This window comes from Macaca mulatta, chromosome 18 (assembly GCF_049350105.2).
Source record: "Macaca mulatta isolate MMU2019108-1 chromosome 18, T2T-MMU8v2.0, whole genome shotgun sequence".
Classification (NCBI taxonomy): Eukaryota; Metazoa; Chordata; class Mammalia; order Primates; family Cercopithecidae; genus Macaca; species Macaca mulatta.
This window is the reverse complement of record NC_133423.1, coordinates 20790557-20811422: the sequence shown is the minus strand read 5'-3', so window position 1 is coordinate 20811422 and position 20866 is coordinate 20790557. Positions and strand designations below refer to the sequence as shown.

At 39.4% G+C, this 20866-nt stretch overlaps 1 pseudogene; it reads left to right on the top strand.

The window, feature by feature from the left end:
- The first annotated feature begins 6993 nt into the window (after positions 1-6993).
- On the top strand, positions 6994-13432 carry LOC144336604 (general transcription factor IIH subunit 1 pseudogene; annotated as a pseudogene).
- The last annotated feature ends 7434 nt before the right edge of the window (positions 13433-20866 follow it).

The window sequence follows — 20866 nt, the reverse complement described above, 5'->3', positions numbered from 1 at the left end:
AGGAGGGTAATTTACAGTCTATTGCTCCCTTCCCCAAATCAAGTAGTTATATTTCATGTTCTTGCGGAAGGAATAAAACATGTATATATGAACAAGTAGGAAACGGTCATAAAAACAGATACTAAATATGGTTTCCACTGTACAGATACTTTCTGAAAATGATGATAATACCTACCTTGAGAGTTAATCATGAAAGTTAATTAAGTGGCATTTATATTAAATCACTACGTAAATTGTTACGAGTGTTGCAAATGTTAGGTTATTTCATTATTAGGAATATTATTATATGAGGGAGTAGCATAATGGAGAAAGAGCATGGACTTTGATGTTACGCACACTTGGCAAAGTTTGGCTCTAATGCATGCTAGATGGGTGATTACATTTACTTTATCTCTTTGAGCCTCAATTTCCCCCTATGTGAATGGAATAACTTTTTACCTAATAGGGTTGTATAGATGACGACATGATATGCTCTGCATTTGGTGCTTGTCACTGAATCTTGCATATTGTAATAGAAGTTCAAGGAATGTTAACATCCTTTCTCTTTCTTGTTATTATAAGTGATTCATTACTAATTTGTTATGAAGACATTGTCATTCCCCTTGTCTGCTTTATTTCTAACCCATTTTCTCAGAGGGTAAATAGGCTAGCTAAGCCTAAAGAATCATTAGGCAAATTACCTCAAAATCTGTTTTTCTTTTTTTGGACATGAGCAGGATATTTTAAAAAGTAGCCTCTGGGATTTACCCAGCTCCTGCATTTCTATTTCTCTCTCTACCCTCCTTAGAGTGGTCCCATCCCAGGCTGATGGTAACTCAGCTACCTTGGCCTTTTCAATGGTGTCTTAGCTGCTGAGGTCTTGCAAACGGTGCTTCCTCATTCTGAGCCTATGGAAACATTTTTAAACTTCACATTGTAATGACTGAACATTGGGATTAGGGGATAAGGAAAAGCAAAAAAAGATATTAGCCTGCATAAAGAAATTTCTGAATAATTTTGTCCTGGATAGCAATAACAAGTCTAGGATTAGGTATCGTGCATGCTTTGTTTTTCAATGTAAAATAAATGAAAAATGAAATTATGCCAGCAAGTCCTGGCTACAAGAAGACATTTGATTTCTAAATGTTAGTTAATTCTTCTTCTTTCTAAGATAAAATATTTAAACTAGGGATAATTGGAAGTTCACTTCTCTGACCATGTCTTAGGAACCAATGAAAGATATGTCAGTTCTTTTGGGAGGCTGAGGCAGGTGGATCACCTGAGGTCAGGAGTTTGAGCCAGCCTGGCCAACACAGCAAAACCTCGTCTCTACTAAAAATACAAAACAAATTAGGTGGGTGTGGTGGCACCTGTAGTCCCAGCTACTTGGGAGGCTGAGGCAAGAGAATCACTGGAACCTGAGAGGCAGGGGTTGCAGGGAATCAAGATCGCACCACTGCACTCCAGCCTGGGCGACAGAGCGAGACTCTGTCTCAAAGAAAACCAAACCAAACCAAACCAAACCAAACCAAACCAAACAAAACACAGAAAGGGTAAGTCAGTTCTGATATAACTACTTTTGGATGAGGTGATACAGCTGGGAGCTGGCTTTGTTCCGGTGGATGGGAGTCACAGGATGGTGACGAATCGCAGTGAAAAGTGGAGAAGAGGGGGTGGGGAGCATGGCTTTCTAAAAGGGGTGAGCCCTGGTCACAAACTGGGGTGGGTGCAGTTATTGATATAAACATCCTCTTTCAGATAATGGCCTGAATATTTTTCCTACTCTTTTCAATCCTCCTCTGAATAAAAACATTGAATAAAAATCAGTTTTTGTTTTTCCTTAACCTCTAATCCCAGTATGCAATCATTATGATACGGTTTGGCTGTGTCCCTACTCAGTGCTCACCTTGAATTGTAATAGTCTGCAGGTGTCAAGGGTGGGGCCAGGTGAAGCTAATTGAATCATGAGGCGGCTTCCCTCATACTGTTCTTGCGGTAGTGAATAAGTCTCACGAGACCTGATGGTTATATAAACGCGAGTTCCCGTTCCCGAGCTCTCTTGGACCTGCAGCCATGTGAGGCGTGACTTTGTTCCTCCTTCTTCTGCCGTGATTGTGAGGCCTCAGCAGCCATGTGGAACTGTGAGTCAATTAAACATTTTTCCTTTATAAATTGCCCAGTCTCAGGTATGTCTTCATTAGCAGCATGAGAACAGACTAATACATATTACAATGAGAAATTAAACATTTTTTCCATAGGCTTGAAACAAGGAAGCACCATGCAGGACCTCAGCAGCTAGAACACCCTAGAAAAGGCCAAGATAGTGGAGCCACATTGGCCTGGGTACATCCACTGTTCCCCTCTAAGGAGGGTAGAGAGAAAAATAGAAATGCAGGGGCTGGGTACATCCCAGGGGTGACTTTAAAAAATATCCTGCTTATGTCCAAAAAAAAAAAAAGTTTCTGTTCCCCCCACCCAAAAAAAAATAGACCAATGACTATTTAGTCTTAGCTAGCCTGTTTACCCTCTGAGAAAATTGGTTAGAAATAAAGCTTCAAACGTCCCTAGAGGTCTCGAAGGAGTCATTAATATCACATTTTCAGAGTTACAACCATGCTAAGGGAAAGTATACCAGGACCCTTGGCCAGCTATGCTCCGAGCCAAGGTCAGAGAATGAGAATGGGGTTAATTCTTTGTTTTCCAGACCAGTGAGGAGGACTCTCTTCCGTTTTAAAGCACGCTATGCAGAAAGGGTATAGCTAAATTAGGAAAAATTAAAACATACGATTTTTCTATATTATTTAAGCTGTTTTACATTAATTTAGGTCAGAAACGCCTCTTCAACACTGAATAACACTCATACCTAACTGCACATATGTGCTGTCTCTTGGTTTTGGAGTTTCTCAGAAAGAATCACAGATGGGAAGCAGGTAGAACTTGAGAGAAGCAGACAAGCAGGAATTGAGGGAGAATGTGTGGCTGCCACGCTGCATTTGTGACTTCTAATTTTCTGATTGAACGAAAGATATCAGTGTACATATGTTTCATTTGCGTGTCAAAACTGTAACCCCTCTTCCCACATCAAGGCATCTAAGGGCAAGGAATGTGATGACTTCTGAAATAAAATCAGACCTCACAAGAACTAGCCTCACCTTTGAAGCTGTTGAATGTTTCTTTCAGCGTTTTCACAAATATCTCTATCAACTTTTTTTTTCTCTAAACTGTGTTTTCTTAAGCAGCAGCATTTAGTTTTAAAAAGAAACTCATACAGTTCTATTTTTTTTTTTTTTAAGGTTTGCATTGGGCCTGACAATACAGCAAAAACCTGCTTATTTTCTTTGAAAGGGCGTACTTGCATGCATTTGTGCAGCACCACTGCCAGCGGGGAAAATTCCAAATGTTTTCCGCCTTACTGGTTAGGTGGGTCTGTGCGAGGCAGCCGCGAATCTACATTGTTTATATAGAAAATTGTGATTCACCTTCCCAGCAGCTGATCCACTAGCAAACTTTTGATGGCAACAAAATATTGGATTAAAAGGTTTTGTTTATAGTTAAATACTGTATTACTCCATATAGATATGAGAGATGACATGAGAATGACTAGGAATTCATGCAGGCTGGAATGTCAGCCGAAGTCTAAATGGATTGTGACGATTTCATGTGATCCTTGAAGGACAATTGTAGTTTAAAAATATTTAGATGAGAAGCTTGAAGAGGTGTTTTTTTCGTTTGTTTGTTTGTTTTCCTGTAGCTGGGAGAGAAGAGATTAAAGGCAGACAATTAGAATGAACATCTTGTAGAGATTTAGGAAAAACTCAATGACTAGACTGAAAAAAAGTTTTGGAAAAAGAATTTGGGAACAAGCTTTGGGAAAGAAGGTTGGGGGTTGGATAGATTATAGTAAGGAATTGCACTCAGAGTGAGTCTGAATTTTATGTTAAGTATGAGATGGTCTGTTTCTGGGTAGAGAAGTGACATAAAAATGTGCTTAGGAAGATTACCCATTTTTAAGGTTCTTTCAAGGAGAAATTGGAGAGGAAGAGATTAGTGTCTGATAAATCATCTTCAACTTATCTTGCAGCTTAGCTGAGCAATTCTTTTCTATTTTTCTTTTTTAACAATTTCATGGAAAAATCCCTAAAGCAGTAGTTACACACCACCCATTTATACCACAAACCCTCAGTTCTGACTCTTGACTTCTCGAAGATTACCTCAACTTTTTTTTGAGAAGATAAAAACTGTAAATTATGAACTCCCTCTTTTTTTTTTTAACTGCTTTTACTGCAATGTACATTTTTTTTCCTTTATGGCATGAAGGATGTGTATTTTAAATTTTCCCTCTCCTTCTCTCCCTCCCTTCCTCCCTCCCTCCATTGTATCTCTATCATCTGTCTTTCTAATTCATCTCAATCATCTGTTTTCCCTAAGCACTCTCCTTCACCTGTATGTATTCTAGATATTCTTCCCCACTTCCTGAGGCAATTTCCTTGTCTCCCTTGAACTCATCTGACAGACTGTTTTAACTTCTGTTTGCCATGTAGTTATAATTTCTTTTGTATCTTTTTAATTTCTGAAGTTCTTGACAATTACCCTATTTATTTTTTCTCACCATTCCTGCCTTCACAGACTCTAGATAAATCAAAAAGTCATCTCTGTCTTCATCTTATTATTTATTTTTACTTGGCATAAACCAATGCATCACTCCTTGTTCTTTCTTTCTTTTTCTTTTTTTTAAATTAGGATATTTTGTCAGTTCTTTTGAAAACTTGAAACATTATCCAGTATGTCTCCCTATATTTAGGGTTATTTGTCAGCTTAAAAATCCCTTTTGTTCTCCCCATGCTCTAACTCTAGTGATGAGTTCAGTGTTCTCAAATCTTCTCTATCTACGTACAGAAGACTTAAGAGACCAGTATGTCCCAAACTAGTTGGAGCAAGGATAATATCAGAGGTAGAAAAAAAGATCACCTCTTTGGTTATGGGATAAAATACAAGTAAACATTAACAATGGTCCTCCTTGCTTCCCACCTTCTTCCCAAAGTTCCCAGGGCTTAGGAGAAAAAGAAAAATCCCTACCTATATGTGATGTGGAGTGCAAGTTCTATTTCTCACTAACCCAGGCAGAATGCAGAGTGTACTGATTGTGAAGAGGAGACGGTGAGTTGTTTTAGCAGCCAGTGATTCCCCAAGGATACTTACTGAGTCCCTTCTGTTCCTGCTGGAGAAAAATAACATTTCCATGCTGTTAGCATGTGAAACAATAGTAGGGCTGACTATGGAAGTGCCTTCATTTGTTGGTTAACTGACTTACACTTCTGACTTTTTTTTTTTTTTTGAGGCAGTCTTGCTCTGTCGCCCAGGCTGGAGTGCAGTGGGGCGATCTTCGCTCTCTGTAAGCTCTGCCTCCCGGAATCACGCCATTCTCCTGCCTCAGCCTCCCGAGTAGTTGGGACTGCAGGCGCCCGCCACCGTGCCCGGCTAATTTTTTGTATTTTTAGTAGAGACCGGGTTTCACCGTGTTAGCCAGGATGGTCTCGATCTCTTGACCTCATGATCCACCCGCCTTGGCCTCCCAAAGTGCTGGGATTACAGGCTTGAGCCACTGTGCCTGGCCTACTTCTGCCTTTAACTGAGAGTGGGCAGGCATTTATTGGCTTAGAAAGTTTATGCATAAGGAACTCACATGTCCTCTAAAATGGTAATGTAGCTGCTTTTATTTTTCAAACATAGACTTGACACCTAGACACAAACCATGGCACTATAATCAAATTTCAATGGTCAACTTTATATTTAAGGCATTCAAACTTCCACTAATTTAGCAGATAGTCTGATGACCAAGGAAAGACCATCTCATTACAAAATGGTGTTTGCTTAAAAATGTCAACTGCCAAAAAGATATTGTCCCTAAAATTTCTACTAAGACACTATGTCATTCAGCTTTCTCCAGAGAAACAGAACCAGTAAGATATATCTCCTATATCACCAGTATATTTAGTTCCTATTTATTTTAGAGATTTATTTCAAAAATTGGCTTATGAGATTATAGAGGCTGGAAAGTCCAAAATTTGTAGGACAGGCTGGTAGGCTGAAGATTCAGATAAGAGTTGATGTTTCAGTTTTGAAGCCAAATGTCTTCCTCCCCAGGAGTACCTCAGTCTTGCTTTTAAGGCTTTCCAACCGATTGAATGAGGCCTACTCCTATTACTGAGAATAATCTTTACCTAAAGTCAAATGATTGTAGAGAACCACATCTACAAAATTCCTTTGCAGCAACATTTAGATTAGTGTTGGATTGAATCACTGGGTGCTGTTGTCTAGTGAAGTTGACACACAAAACTGACCAGGACAAATTTTCCTCAGGAACCAACTGTATTTTCCAATCTTTATATTTCCAAGATTTGAGAATTCATAATGTTAAATTCTATGTGAAATAATTCATCGAACAATCTTTTTTATTTTTTCGTTCCCCAAATGTCTCTAGATTTATTCACTCTTACAGGCATATTCTAAGCGACTGCTATATACTTGGCACTGGCAAGGTGTAGGCCACACATACACCAGGAACCGTGCCTGTCCTCAGGAGCTGTCTACCATCATCCTTGTGTAGGTTCTCCAGCCTGATGTTGCAATTATTGCAATAACACCATTATATCTGATGTTGCCTCTCCCTCACCCTCTTATGTTGGGGGGGGCGGTGGGAATTATTGCGTGACTTAATAGGCTGTCAAAAACCAGCATTAGTTTGTACATGGTTGATCTGAATCATAATTCCTTTTCTTTTGCCTGAGATTTGTCTGTGTAAGTAAACTTGCTGCCTAGGTACACATACACAATTACTTAACAGTTTAAATTCATATTAATATTTATAGCATTCTTGCTGGAATTAACAGATAATTTGTATTCCTACAAATAAGAATATTATTGGAAAAAAGTAAATTTGCATGAACCAATTTAAGAGCAAACATAAATCTTCATCTACGTGTTGCTACCCTAGTCTTCCTTAGCTCTCAAAAACCTAGTAGTTAATAAACCCAAAACACATACACGAGTTAATTTTTGAAATTGGTACATAATATTTGTACGTATTTATGGAGTACCTGTGATATTTTGTTACATGCATAGAATGAGTAATGATCAAGTTAGGATATGTATGGTATCCATTCTCTTCAGTATTTATTATTGTTATGTGTTAGGAGTATTTCAAATCCTGTCGATTTTGAAATGTACAATACATTGTTAACTGTAGTCAGTCACCCTATATGATACTTAATCTAGAAATCTTTCTTGATTTAATTGTAAGAATCTGAGTTGCTTTCCACTACCATTTCCTAAGTCCAAACATCGGTGTCTTCCTGGGGGCTAATTTGCAAGGGAAAGAATGAGGAACAGCAGGACTCTTACGAGCTGCAAAGGTAATTTGCTTATTTAACTATTACTAAGGGCAGGAGGAACAGCCAGGCCAAAATGGTCTGTGCTTTTGCATAGCAACGTGGCTATTAGAATATTAGAATAGGGGCCTACCATCCCATTTTAAAAAGTGGGGAAGAAATAAAACAGGATAAGAGACAAAGAAAACCTGAAATTGAGCGCATCTTGAAGACAATTATGAGAATAGAATAGCTATTGACTTAGAAAAATCCTATTCATTTCATTGCTTTTTCTTTAAAACATTTTCTACTGTGATAAAATGATATAATGATTTCTGTTCTCCCTTTATTATCTAGCTATTTGGTAATATGGAATGTCTTTGTAAAGAGAAAATAATATAAAAATCTTATATAGCCAGTCTCTGATCCCAGATGCTGTTCTTCTCTGTCCATTTCTTTTTCTACTAAGAGTTGTGCAGTCCGTTAATCTGATATTTAGGAATGGCCTATTGTGAATGTTCGCAAGTGACCATGGGGAATCTAATCTTTATTAGTGTGAAACTCCTTTACATATTATATACTTAGTAAGCATTTATTATTTCTGTGTCCTGGTGGATAAACTACAATATTAATTTCTTTGGTAGTTACAACGCATTCTTTACAATGAATAATTTTGGGCAATATGTTCTTTTTCTAGGCACTCTCTATGAAGCAGCCACAGATTGTGTATTATTTTATTAGTCATGGTGACCTTAACTGAGATGAACCATTTCAGAATTTGTCTTGAACCAAGTAACAGTGTTTAAATTACTTAACTCTGCAATATTTCAAACAATGCAACCATCCATCAAAGCTAAATGTTATTAATATAAAATTAATGCCTTGAGGGAAAAAAGGGAATGGGAGTACTAGGTACGAGACAGTCTTTGGTTCTCTCTTGGCAAGTTTATATGCGTATTTTTAAACTTTTAAAAAATTTTGGATTTGGTTTGCTTCAGTTTTTAGAATCTTTTCGTTGAAAGTATATATATTTTAAAATTGTACTAATCTCTACAAAATTAAATGACAGAAGAGCTATTTGGGGGTCATTATACTAGAATATCAATGGGTACAAATCGCAAAGTTGAGTTGAAAACCTATAGCACATGTTAAGATGTTTACATAAACTCAGTTATGATCCTGCACCCATTGAATAGGTTCCTTTCTTGGAGTTTCTTCTCTGAGTCATCCTAAGCTCCTGGGGCTAAGGAAGGGCCACAGTTTCAGGGAAGCATCTCAGGGCCCTCCTGATTGCTGATGAGATACCTGCATTTTTCTGCCCTTTGGGTTGGGTTTTGTGGGCCTTCTTGTTGTAGAGCCTGCTCTCATCTTTGGCAAGACTAGGAATCTGGGTGCCCAGCACTGATTCTTACAAGGTGCTCCATAGAACCATACCACTGAGGGCCTCAGGAGGGGATGGCAGTGGAGACAGAGCGGAAGCTCAGACTGCTCCCTGGACTCAGAGTCTTCCTCTCCTGAAAGCCTCAGACCTGGATTTTTCTGGGCTCCTGGAGCATCACTTCACTTCTTGCAGGCTTCAGAGATGCCCACCCTCTCTCCAATAAAAGGACTTACAGTTTTTTAAAACGGCTTTCCAGCTGGGTGTGGTGGCTCATGCCTGTAATCCCAGCCCTTTGGGAGGCTGAGGCAGGTGGATCACTTGAGGTTAGGAGTTAGAGACCAGCCTGGCCGACATGGCAAAACCCTGTCTCTACTAAAAATACAAAAATTAGCTGGGCGTGGTGGCATTCACCTATAATCCCAGCTACTTGGGAAGCTGAGGCAGGAGAATCACTTGAACCCAGGAGGTGGAGGTTGCAGTGAGCCGAGATTGTGCCACTGCACTCCAGCCTGGACAGCAGAGTAAGACTGTTTCAAAAAAAAAAAAAAAAACCTTTCCAAAGACCTAGATATATACATATATACACACACACATATACACACACATATATACATATACATATATATTATATACATATATATATATATTTTGAGATGCAGTTTAACTCTTGTTGCCCAGGCTGGAGTGCAATGGCTGATCTCAACTCACCACAGCCTCTGCCTGCTGGGTTCAAGTGATTCTCCTGCCTCAGCCTCCCGAGTAGCTGTGATTACAGGCATGTGCCACCAAGCCCAGCTTATTTTTTGTATTTTTAGTAGAGACGGGGTTTCACTGTGTTAGCCAGGATGGTCTCGATCTCCCAACCTCAGGTGACCCACCCACCTCGGCTTCCCAAAGTGCTGGGATTACAGGTGTGAGCCACTGCCCCGGCCCAAGACCTAGATATTAAAAAAAAAAAAAAAAAAAAATTCTGTGTTCCCAGTCACGTGCCTTCAGACTCCTCGCAGCCAGTGATGGAGGCGAGACACCCCCAGTAACAGAAGCAGTGGCGACTGCTGCGCCACTGGGTTTCAGCCTCTTCCCAGCAGTGGCTCTAAGAAGCACAGCGGAACTCGACTGTATTCAATCAAGTTAGTTTCTTGCCTAGAATTGTAACTTCCACCTGCACCTTCTAGCCACCATAGCAACCTCATCTGAAGAAGTTTTGCTGATTGTAAAGAAAGTGCGTCAAAAGAAGCAGGATGGAGCCCTATACTTCATGGCAGAAAGAATTTCTTGGGCACCTGAAGGCAAAAATAGATTTACAATCAGCCATATGTATGTGGATATTAAATGCCAGAAAATTAGTCCAGAAGGAAAAGCTAAAATTCAGCATCAGCTGGACCTGCATGCAGGGGACACAAACAACTAACTTCCATTTTTCCAATGAAAGCCCAGCAGTGAAAGAGCAAGATGCAGTAAAGGACCTTCTTCAGCTGCTGCTGCCCAAATTCAAGAGGAAAGCAAAGAACTGGAAGAGAAGAACAGAATGCTGCAAGAAGATCCTGTTTTGTTTCAGTTTTATAAAGACCTTGTTGTGAGCCAAGTGATCAGTGCTGAGGAATTCATGTTGAATGCAACAGAAAATTCTCCACATCCAATCATAAGCAGGATGTTGGCATTGCTGCTGCATTTCTGGCTGATGTCTGGCCCCAAACCCATAGCTGTAATGTTCTGAGATATAATTTAACTTCTGATATCATTGAGGTCATATTTAGGACCTATCCAGCAGTAAAAATTAAATGTGCAGAAAATGTTCCCCACAACACGACAGAGAAGGGATTCTGGACACGTTTTTTCCAGTCCCATTATTTTCACAGGGATCGGCTGAATACTGGGTCAAACGATCTCTTTGCAGAATATGCCAAATAGATGGAAAACGCGTAAAAACAGTGGTTTCATTAGGAGTGAAAAACTCACTACTAGATTTAACAGCTTTGGGAGATAAATCATTAGATGAGGGCTATGGCATTTCCTCTGTGCCATCTGCTTCCAATTCTAAATCTATAAAAGAGAATAGTAATATTGCCATCAAGAGATTTAACCATCAAAGTGCCATGGTGCAGGCAGCTGGACTCAGGAAACAAGAAGCAGAAAATGAACAAAATAGCCCAGCAGCATGGATGGAAATCCCGGAGATGCAGACTGCTTTCAGCCAGTAGTCAAAAGGGCGAAATTACAAGAGTCCATTGAATACGAAGACTTGGGGAAAAACAATTTTGTGAAAATGAATGCACTAAACCTCAAGAAGTTGGATAGGTATTGTAGTCCAACTCCAACCCAGTCACTACAGTATGCAACAAGTCAGGACATTATTCTTTTCAAAGTATTGGACAAGAAATGGAAGCTTATACACCCAAGTTAACTCAGATTCTCTCTGGTAGTACCATCACAGCACTGTCACCTGGAGGGGCACTCTTGCAGGGAGGATCACAGCAAACCATTAAACCAGATGGTGCCAAATGATATTCAGTCTGAATTGCAACACTCGCATGTAGCTGTTGGAGAACTTCTATGTCATTTCTGGTCCTGCTTTCCTAGAAGAAAAGGTAGTGAAAATGAAAAGTAATTCGGAATGATTCCAAGTTAGGAAGCTCTGCCCATTCCAAGAAAAGATTCGGAGACAGTAATTAAGCACAAATTTGGTAAGTTACATAGAGATACTCCAGACAGCCTACAACAAGCTCCACACGTGGCAGTCATGGCGTCTGATGAAGAAAACGTGAGGTGGCCGTGATGGTCACAGCTTTTGTGAGATTGAGAGAACTGGAAACCTGGCCTGTCAGACAAGCAGATGATCTCACAGGAGTGATAAGAAACATCTGCTCCACGCTGACTCCCAGAGCTAATGCTATTGTACTTGCACATTGGGGACTGAAAGGAAAGAAGGGACTAAATACTGGGGAGGTAAATCAAGGCAGGACCAAAAAATGAGCTAAGTTGTAAATATATATATGTATACACATACATACACATATGTACATGTGTATGTACATATATATTTTAAAAGACTGTTTACTGCAGTTACTCAGGAACTGCTTTTGATTCACATTAAGCTGCTTTCAGAAATTTAAAAAAAAACACACATTTTTAAAGGGTGCATTGATAAACCTGAGGTTTTTTGGTTGTTTTTCTCTGTGTAAACTTTTTTCCCCTAAGTTTGTGGTACAGGATAGACCTTAATTATTTCTCCTCCATCCTTCATCCTCCACCCTCTATTGGAGCCTCAAGTTTTACTGAATTCCAATTATACCTCACATCAGCAAGTTAAAAAGAATAAAGCAAAGAGAGACTGCTGTTCAACCATCGGGAAACAGTTGTCAGAAGACGACATTGGTCCCGTATTTTGTACGGAAATAAGAAACAATAAATACTGCACTGCATGTTAGTGGTTTGGAGTCCCTGAATAATAAAGATGGAACATATTTGCAGAAAGTCGCATAGGGTTTTTTATGTAGAATTTTGTCAGAAGACAATGGTGCTGCATGTTTTTCTTTGAGTGCAAATGTACATTGCTAATATATTTTTTTAAGATGGCATGTGCTTTGAAAAGACGATATTGCATTTTTAAGAGTTTAAAAATCTTATGAGTAAGAAATAAAAAATCTTTTCACCTCTTTAGAAGAAATAAAAATATTTCTCCTCTCTTCTTTTCTGTAGCATTTGACCGTTACTGTCCTTAGCAAATCAATAATCGTTGCATAGACTGAAAAGCCTACGCGCAAAGCAAAAAACAAACAAACAAACAAACAAAAACAAAGAAAAAAGATATGTTCTTTTTTCTGGAATTTGTGCCATATTTTGTTCCTGATGGGATCAACTGACTGTGTAAGACTTTGGATGTCTTGTATTAAAAATTACACGAGACTGGGCACGGTGGCTCATGCCTGTAATCCCAGCACTTTGGGAGGCCGAGCCATGCGGATCACAAGGTCAGGAGATCGAGACCATCCTGGCTAACACCATGAAACCCAGTCTCTACTAAAAATACAAAAAGTTAGCCAGGTGTGGTGGCAGGCACCTGTAGTCCCAGCTACTAGGGAGGCTGAGGCAGAATGGCTTGAACCCGGGAGGCAGAGCTTGTAGTGAGCTGAGACTGCACCACTGCACTCCAGCCTGGGCTACAGAGGGAGACTCCATCTCAGAAAAAAAATATAACTTTTTATACTTACTCCTTTAACTCTTTAAAAAAAAAAAATCTGTGTTCCAAAATCCTGGAGGCAAGAAATTAGAAACTCGTGAAACCATGACGTGAGTGTGGATGCGTGGGAAGCATAATTTATGAATACTAAATTAATTACCATTTTAATATTAACAATTAATGTGTCAACATAGAATCCTGCTAAAAGATTTTTTTTTAATCTTCGCCTTAAAAGTGCAGGGGTAATTTTGTGGCTTTTCAACACTTTTAATGGCCTTCCTTCGATTTCAGCTTTTTCTTTTCCTGAACATGGCCTGCCATAGGAATCTGAACTGATGTTAAGAAAGATTATCTCTTAGTACATTAACCAGATGCCTCTATTCCAATTAAGGACTGAAGTGGGTATTATAAATGCAAATAACTCAATACACTTGTCATATAGACACCATAAGGCTTACCGGATAAGAAGCATAAAATCCTTGAACCATAGACCCAAGAGAAGAGAAAATGTTTTGAAGGCCATAAAGCTGCATGAGAAGAGGATTGTGATGAAAAAACAAATGTGACAGCTATGTGTAGGGGAAGCTTATGCAGAGGAGGACTGTTCCTGAATGGTTACATGACTTGGAATATTGATGTTTTTGCCTCTTAATTTTGCATTCCTTATTAATTCAGAACATGTCATTGCATTCATACTCCTTACATTTATACAGACAAGAAGAAGAAAACGTATGTTAAAAAATACACCTTCATATGTTTTTCAATGATGCGAAGGGAGGTAGAGAATGAACCTTCAGTGAATATTTGCTATGTACTGGGCTCTTGCAAATAACTTCAAATAACTTATTTAATCCTCGCAATGAGGTATGTAGGAGGGATACATATTCCTACATTACAGAAATGGCAAACAAGGCTCAGGTAGGATTAGTAGGTACTCCACACTGGATTGATGTTCAAACTGTAACATTTTGACTTTGCTGTGTACTAAAGGCTTGTAGGTTTTTCAATCCTGCCCATTTATTTGTAAAGTGAAAAATTGCTAAGTTATAATGTGTTATGTCCTTAACTTAGATGCTCCATACTTAAGTTTAATTTGTTGATTTATAATCCTAGAATGAGACTGAAGTTTTCCATTTACACCTGGCTGTAAAGATCATAAATATTAGTTGTGGCATTTCCTAAAAATACAAATATTTGGGGAAGACCTACTAAATCAGACTCTCCAGGCGATTCTTACGATTGTCATCATCAGACTGGTTTGCACATGCTGTCTTGGGCGCCAGGCTGAGTGCTACCAGGCAAGGGCCATAGTTATAATCCTGACACCTAAAGCCCCCCAACCCTCACTCACCCTCAACTGATCCCTATGCAGCTTCAATGGGCTAGTAAAGGGCCTCATAAATGCTGTCTTAACACACTGAGTTTGCTAAGTTTCAAGTAGAGTACGTGAAACCACAAACCTGGAACCTCTAATGTTTAGTTATGAGAAAGAGAGCTTCTAGGTGAGTCTAGTGGTTTCCTTTGGGTTTCCTTTAGTTCATTGATCTGACACCACCTCTACCCCGAGAGAATCACGCGCTTCTCAGCAGGTGTTCCAAGTGGGAACTCTTTTCTCACATTTCTTTTAAGATCAAGAACAACAGGGTAGGGTTTCCAAAATTGCTATTCTCATAAAAAAGGAGTTAATGGCATTCACAGAGACCTGGATGAGGTTGGAGACTATCATTCTAAGTGAAGTAATCAGGGATGGAAAACAAAACATCATACGTTCTCATAAGCGGGAGCTAAGCTATGAGGATGCAAAGGCATAAGAATGACTCATGGACTTTGGGGACTCGGGGAAAGCGTGGAAAGGGGGTGAGGGACAGAAGACTACAAAAAGGGTGCAGTGTACACTGCTTGGGTGATGGGTGCACCAAAATCTCACAAATCACCACTAAAGAACTTAGATAATCAAAAACCCCTGCTCCCCAATAACCTATGGAAGTAAAAATAAGTGATAGTGTGGAATAAAAATGCTTTTTCATGAAAAACAAAACGGCTTTTCTAAAATCTAAGGGAGAACAAAAGGCAGTGGAGGGCTTGGAACAAGAGGATGTAGGAATAAAAGTATCTGGCATATACCATTAATAATGGAGGTATATACCAAGGCATATACAGACAGTTCTATTTCCATTAAGTCCCACTAGATCATTCCCAGGACATGCAGAATTATTCCATTCTGTAGGCTGCCTACAGCTTGAACTTTGAAAGGTGCTTACAACTTTTCTAGATTTCTTTCTTTCTTAGCCTACCTTCCTACACTGTTTTATGACCCTGGGTTAGGAATCTGTTCAGCACCTTTTCACTTGGTGACCAAGACAAAGACAGTCCTGGGCCCCTGGCTTTCTCACGTTGTGGATGACTCTGGACTGAGGCACACGTCTCATCCCCAGTTGTCTCATTCTCCAGGGGTGTGCCAGCCTTTTATGTCTAAGATCTGTACTCTTTTGCTCAGGTGTACAAAAACCTTAAAGGCACTGGAAGTACCATAAGTATAGTCCTATTAGACCCCGGGAGAGGGGAGAAGCATTCCTCCAGGGGCGCCTTCTCCCCTTCTGTTGATTACGGTGATTTTCCTCCTGATCGTACCCTTTGAAAAGACCATCTATTCACTCTTTCCTCAAGAGAAACTACCCTTGTACTGCTGAGGTTCTGGAATCTAACCTCCACATCCTCCATGAGCTCTAAATAGTGCTACTGCCGAACTCCTCATTGAACAAAGCCATTTCTCTGCCTTCTCAAGGCTGTGGGACTAGACACAGATGGTTTTCAACTGTCTTTCACTTATGAAGTTTCCAAAAAGTTGTCTGGGATTCTCATTAACCCCAGTCTTCCCAGATCACTAGCAAAGGCCACAAAGTTGTGAGCTGTTAGCTGCTGCCCTGACCCCACGTTGCCGCACAAGAGGACCTCGCTGCCTCCTGTCCCATTCCTATTGCTTAACACCAAGGAAAGTTGACAGGTCCCAGGACCTTAGGGAACTGTGTTACCATTGTTGTTGGCTCTGCTGCAGCCCTGAGCCCTCCTATGCTGCCTGGCAGCTGTCAGAGCCATGGTCACTAAAGTCTAAGGGAATTTTATCCTTTAAGAAATGACCCCTAAGTAAACAGTCACCCAGTTATACATCAGAGAAGTGACACAGAAGTCCTTACTTCATACAAGTTGAACCTCAAATCAGCTTTTTGCCTGCATGCTCCTTGCTACCCTCTTGTCTGTCATGGTCTCTTTCATCGCCCATTTGCTTCTACCATCTAATTTTGCACCCTGGCTGATTAGGCTTCTCTGGTTCTTTTTTTTTTTTTTTTTTTTTTTTTTTTTTTTTTTTTTTTTTTGAGACGGAGTCTCGCTCTGTTGCCCAGGCTGGAGTGCAGTGGCCGGATCTCAGCTCACTGCAAGCTCCGCCTCCGGGGTTTTACACCGTTCTCCTGCCTTAGCCTCCCGAGTAGCTGGGATTACAGACACCTGCCACCTCGCCCGGCTAGTTTGCACCACTATAATTCAAGCTGGCCCGCTTCTCTGGTTCTTAGTCCCTGCTTCCCTTCCTTGCTTCTTCCCTATTTCAATAAGCACTAAATCAATTTCTTCTATTCTTATTCTTTCAAATCTATATTCTATGGTACAATTTTTCTGAACTTCCAATTTCCAAGTCCAAGTTCCTGTTCACAATATTTACATGACTCCCTTGTGCCTGCAAGGTGAAGCTAAAGTTCTTTTATGCATTGTGCAGAGTCCTCCTGGCCTGGCCCCTCCCTAGTGCCCTGTCCTCTCCCGTCCATTCTAATGTTCAAGCCATCACTTCCTCTTGTGAGTTCTCACCACACATTATTGCCATTGCCTGTGTTCTTGTCTCTTCCTAGAATGCCCATCGGTCTCCTGTCTTCCTGGAAACACTGTTCATGATTACATCCCTGCTGAGGCATTACTTTTTACATGAAGTGCTCCCTGCCTTCCAGACTCCATTAATTGTTTTCTCCACTGTACCACTTGTGAATCTCATAGGCTTTTTGGCTTTTTTTTTTTTGCATTGCACATAACAGTTTTATTTGTTTATGAATCTTTTTAAAAGTCTTTTTAAACATCTGTTTTGTGTTTACATAGGTGGACATATTTATGGGTAAATGAGATGTTTGGATATAGGCATACAATGTGTAATCACATCAGGGTAAAGGGGTGTCCATCTCTTCAAGCATTATCCTTCCTTTGTGTTATAAACAATGTTTTAAACTCTATTTTTAAATTACAATAAATTATTGACTGTAGTTACCCTGTTGTGCTATCAAATACTAGATCTTTTTTATTTTATCTAACTATATTTTTATACCAATTAGCCATTCCTCCTTACCCCTCCTTCTGTCACCAACTACCCTTCCCATTCTCCAGTAGTTATTCTACTCTCTATCTCCGTGAGTTCAACTGTTTTAATGTTTAGCTCCCACAAACAAGTGAGAACATGCAAAGTTTGTCTTCCTGTGCCTGGCTTGTTTCACTTAACATGATGACCTCCAGTTCCATCCCCATTGTTGGAAATGACAGGATCTCATTTTGTTTTATGGCGGAATAGTACTTCGTTGTTTATATTATGTTTACTACGTTTTCTTTATCTGTTGATGAACACTTAGGTTGCTTCTAAATCTTGGCTCTTGTGAACAGTGCTGCAGTAACCTTGGAAGTGCTGATATCTCTCAGTATACTGATTTCCTTTTTTCTTGGTATATACCTAGCAGTGAGATTGCTGGATCATATTACCATATAATCTAGTTTTAGTTTTTTGGGAAACCTCCAAACTTCTCCACAGTGATTGTACTATTAGGTTGGTACAAAAGTAATTGCAGTTTTTGCCATTAAAAGTAATATGGCAGCCTCTGTGATGTGTTGGTGACCATTCAGAGGCATAAGGAAGAGAAGAGGAGTAAGTGTTTCATTTTCTAATAGTTCTAGTATCCAACATTTAAGGAATTCTAGGGAGAGGTTGTCCAGTCCTATCCACTGATTAGTATATATTGGCAAGAAGGAAGGAGGAGGTTTTTGCCACTAAAAGTAATGGCAAAAATTGCAATTACATTTGCATCAACCTAATAATTTACTCAACAATGTGTGAGAGTTCCCTTTTCTCCACATCCTCACTAGCATTTGTTACTGCCTGTCTTTTGGATAAAAGTCATTTTCACTGGAGTGAGATGACAGCTCATTGCAGTAAAATCTGTCTTTCTTATCAGACTTTGTCTATGAAAGTGGAGACTATGTCCACTTCAGCATGGTGTTGAGCAGGCTGTAGACACTGAACTAAACTTCAGTACCTACTCCGAGTTGAACTGAATCCCCAGAAGAATGCCTGTTTTCCAGCCCTTGCTTTGGGCACTGAAACATCTCTCCTTTCCATTGTGACTTCAAGACCTGACCTCCTCCAGCAGGCAGAACTGTGAAGTATCAATTGGTATTTCTCATTCTAACCCTCCTTCCCTCTTGCCAACATATACTGGGCAGTGGACAGAGCTGGACAACCTCTCCCCAGGATTCCTTACATGTTGGATACTAGAGCTATTAGAAAATGAAGTGCTTACTCCTATTCTCTTCTCTTATGCCTCTGAATGGTCACCAACACATCACAAAGACTGACACCACTGCCTTTATTCTCAACTGTTTTCAAATGCTATTTTTACGGACATTCTAACTCTATCTGTTTTGTACATATATCTATGCTTCTCTGTAGATAAATATCCTACTGACAATTTCTGGGCAGAGCATTGCTGTCCATGGGCTTCACAAGGTGGTCTTGTGTTGTAAATCTATTATATAAAAGTGGCTAGGAGATATTGCAGCAATGTGGTCACCAGGACAGCTGGACTAAGAGCTCTCCTTTCCCTGGGCCCTTGAAGTAAAGCCACAGATTTGTCAAGTGCAGGTTAGAAGATTCATTGTGACTTTTTGGGGCTGTTTCTTTCCTCGTTTATGGACTACTCTTAGCCAGTGTTCTTTTCTTTCCTACTGTTCAAAATTCTGATAGCTCACCTCAAGCTGCACATTGGCCTGCCAAATCACCCTAACATCTACTTTGTGCTTTGGTAACATCAGGAACTGTTAGTTTTACCCTTTGCCTGTCATTTTGTTTCTTAATTTCCCAAAGCCTTTATAGAGGTTTATTCGATATATCCAATAAACTGATATCACTGCTCAAAGTGTAAGCTCTCACAGATAATACATGCAACTTAAAAAGTCTTCAATGCTTAATCCAAGAGAGTGTCTAGTGGTGGGACTGTACACAGTGGGAATACCTTGTGGGATGCGCAGATGTTGGGTAGCAGTTTTTGTTTTTTTTCATAGGAAGTAAATTCTAATTACCTTTATGTTATGGGGAATAAATCACTTCCCCTAAGCGTGTTTAGTTGCGGTACCAACAGAAAATGACATTGTTGCACATAATGATTTTAATTTTATTAATTTTCTTAGAAATATAGGCAGTCATGTTATCTTATTAGTAGATTTTTAGGGGAAAGATTTAGAAGCATTTCTTACAAGAAATACCTAAGTATGATAAACTTTGAAAAGAGAAAGTTCTAAAGCAAGATTTTATTATGTGGCAAGATGATCTCTGAAAGGTAGTCATGGAATGGAGGGCAACAAGTCGTTAGGGGTTGTTTTAGAAAACTGAGCTGGAACCAATGGTTTACAGTTATAGAGAGAAAAAATGTAGGCTCTCTATATTTTTTAAAAAAGAACAGAAAGAAACTTGGAAGTGGACCAGTTATCCTGGGGTAGTGAGTACCCCTTTATCTGAAATACTTACGAAGCAGCTGGAAGACTAACAGGGATTCTGAAGATGAGCTTGCCCAAAGCATGTGTTTGGTTGATGTACATGATATCTAAGAGCTTCTGTGATTGCATCAATTGTCTCTTTAGTTTGGTGTATGTAACATAGCATATATTGATTGCTGATTGGTGATGAGTTGTCTCATGTTTCATTTGCTAAATGATTTATTTGTAGATGTTTATGAAATCTACCAGGGTTTCTAAAGTTCAAATCTCTTAGTGTTAGAAGGTATATGAGAAGGAACAGATGAGTTAGTGCTGACAAGAAACTGGAGAAAACATAAGAAAAATAAATAATAAATAGATTTTGAACAGTGAGTGGTGCAAAAACAACGAGTTTTGTTAAATATATGTTGACCAAAGGGAATGACGAGAGGAAAAACATTTTTATTTAAAAATTACATTTGTACATTTTATTTTCCAGATGTCAAAAGTCGTCTTGTGTAGAATTTCTACTGTTTGGTCAGCAACTATTATGATATATCAAACATAAAATTGTTGATCGAATATCCTGGAGAAATAACAAACATCTTAGTACACATGGTGAGCTGCACTGATGCATGGTTAGTTACAAGCACGGATAAAAGAGAGCTTTCCAGAATGTTGGATGATTGAAGTAGGGCCCTTGTCTCTCCTGCTCACATCTGTATTTCTAAAGCCTAGCATAGGGCTTGAGATAGAGAATTAGGCAATAAATATTTGTTGAACGGATAGGTAATACATGGTGTTCCTGTGTGCACAGGACAATTGGAAGAGCCTCCAGTTATCTTTCCATAATTTCCACAATTTGCACATCTTGTCTCCAGCAGAAGTATTTTCCCAAGTTCCAGCTTGGGTTCTGCCTTTTCCTTGACTGTCCTAATACTCATCCATCTCCTTTGTCGAATTCTTATGATATGCTTGGCCTCAGTCATTTCATTTAAATTTATCTTATAGTTAACATTGTCTTATTTCATTTTCTTTGCCATGTTTGTATTGGACCCAGAACTAAATTATCATTGCCCTGCTGCTAATTTTATATATATATATATATATATATATATATATATATATATATATATATATTTATTTTTTTTTTTTTTCTGTAGTAACAGAAGATGGAACATTGAG